The sequence below is a fragment of the Arachis duranensis genome, chromosome 4, assembly GCF_000817695.3.
Source record: "Arachis duranensis cultivar V14167 chromosome 4, aradu.V14167.gnm2.J7QH, whole genome shotgun sequence".
In the NCBI taxonomy this organism is placed as follows: domain Eukaryota; kingdom Viridiplantae; phylum Streptophyta; class Magnoliopsida; order Fabales; family Fabaceae; genus Arachis; species Arachis duranensis.
The window spans coordinates 43,315,503-43,318,194 of record NC_029775.3 but is presented as its reverse complement, the minus strand read 5'-3'; positions in this window follow the sequence as shown (position 1 = coordinate 43,318,194).

The window sequence follows — 2,692 nt, the reverse complement described above, 5'->3', positions numbered from 1 at the left end:
CAGGAATGGCGTAAGGAATGGAGAGGAACACAAGAAATTGAGGAGATGACCAGCGAGAAGTGACGCGGGCGCATGGCTCACGCGACCGCGTGAAAAGGAGGAAATCACAGTGACACGCTCGCATGCCTGACGCGACCGCGTGGATTGGAAGCTGCACGAGTAACGCGAAAGCGTGGACGACGCGCACGCGTGGCACGGGAAACGCTGAGTGACGCGAATGCGTGGACGACGCGGTCGCGTGACGTACGCGATCTGCAGAATTACAGAAATCGCTGGAATAGATTCTGGGCCGCATTTCAACCCAGTTTTCGGCCTAGAAACACAGATTAGAGCCAGAGAACATGCAGAGATACGGAGGAGGATTCATTCCGCATAATTTCTAGTTTTAGATCTGATTTTACTCCTCCCCTAGGTTTCTCTTTTTACATTCATAATTTAGGATTTGAAGATTTTTTTGGCTTTGACTTTTGAGAAGAGTCTACCTCCGGAACTGGTCATTATAGTTTGTTATTTACTTTTCATTTACTCTTCCATATTCTTAATTTGTCCAGAATTGATATTGGATTATTTTCAGAATTCATTAATACAAGACTATTTTTACTTTTACTTAATCTCTTTGATTATTGTTTATCATGTCTTTTTTATTTTTCCCATTAATTTTGTGAAGTCAATATTTATGATGATGGAGTAGTTTCCCAACTTGATTGGGAGTTGATTAAGAGGAGAACCTTGAGTTGGAATACTCAAGAGTTCAATTGTAATTGGTTCATTATTGGTTGGCTTGTTTGTCACTAACTCTAATCCTTCCTAAGGGAGAGGATTAGGACTTGTGAAAATAAGTTGACTTTTAATTTGACTTTCCTTCATTCGTTGATGGTTGACTAAATGAAAACAATGACTAATTATTAGTTGATCTTGACAAAATTCCAACAAGGATAGAACTTCCAATTAATCTTCTTCCGATCAAGATTTTTATTTAATTCATATAAATTCTCTAATTTAATTTTCGGTTCATCAAACTCAAAACCCATTTGAAAAATCTCTGATTGATAAAATAGCACATTTTCCTGCAACTCGTTGGGAGACGACTTGGGACTCATACTCCTAGTATTTTATTTCTAAAAATTGTGACAACTCTTTTCTAAATTGATAAGTGGATTTTTGCCGGTTAAGAACTGTATTGCAACGCCATTTTTCTAATTAATTCTTAATCTGTCAATTTTTGCTTACGTCATGTGGCCAAATCACAAATTAGTGGCAACCCTCATAAAAGCATGCCGATTTTTCTCTATGGCCATGCTTTTAAAGCGTGGCAAAAAAAGCATGGCCAAATCACAAATCAGTGGCCACCCTCGCAAAAGCGTGCCCATAGACCACTTCTGGGCACGCTTTAAAAGCGTGGCAAAAAAAAGGTACCGACAGGCCTTTTTTCTTGTAGTGATATGACCAATCACCCATACCACATCCTTGTGATCATTATGAGCAAGAACCTTTAGAACCACCACAACCCTATCATGATGATTATGAAGAACCACCTCAATGCACACCATCTCCACAATTTTACCACGCGGAACCACCTTCCTACCATGAACTCTCTTTCTCCAAAATAAGGAACCTTCCTATTCACCCCAAGCCCTAATAAACGATTCTCTCACTTTGTTACTTCAAGGACAAGAAGCCATGAAGCGGGATACATTTGAGTTTGTGACCAACTTGACCAAGGTGGTGCACATTTTAGCCCACCAATGTTTGAATACTCAAATTATTTCCGTAGCCCCATGTGAAAAGCCGAAGGAAGAGCAAAGCATGGAGAAGATATCGAAAAATCCGGTGAAAAAGGAAGAACCGGTAGTAGTAGTGGAGCAATTGGAGAAGCCTACGGTTATTGAAACAAAGGAAGAAGTGGTCTAAGATTTAGGAGATGTGAAACCGCCATGTGAATCTCAACAACCTCCGGAGCATATCAAGATTGAAGAATATGAGGAGGTTGAGCAAGAGATAGATTCAATCATGGGCGAATTTCTATCTACAATTGAATCTTCTCCCATACCCTTGGTGAACAATGAAAAAGAGACTGAATCGAAAGAGAGCTACCAAGAGGAAAAAGTTGGCACGGTGTGTATCGAAATTGAAGAATATGAAGAGGTTGATCAAGAGATGGATTTATTCATCAATGAATTCCTATCCAAAATTGAATCACCTTCCATTGAGCAAGAAATCGATGTTCATGAAGACAACACCAAGCCAAGTGATAAAAGGGAAAAGGTTGAAAGTGATGAAGCTTGTCAAGAGGTGGGGATAACCAAAGAAGAGCGTAAGGAAGTCGCCTTTGCATTGTCTAAGTGTGGGGAGGTTTCCCTCCCCAAGTCACCATCCTACACACATTCAAGTGGGTAAAATTCTTATCTTCAAGCCTCACTTTCTCACTTGAATATGGTTTGATTGAAACGGATGGACAACTTAGAGCTCTTTGTGGACTTAAAGGAAAAGGAGAATTGTCTAGTGGTTGGAAATTTGGTATAAAGCTCACTAAGGTCAAAGCTTTAAGGTGTAGGGATTATAATGGGACAAGAACCACTGTGTATAGGTCTAGAAGGAAGAATTGGTGAACTAAAGAGAATTCTATATGTTGACGGCCCTTATGTCAACCACCCGTACGGATAAATCATGAAACTCAACTCACGGATGGGTG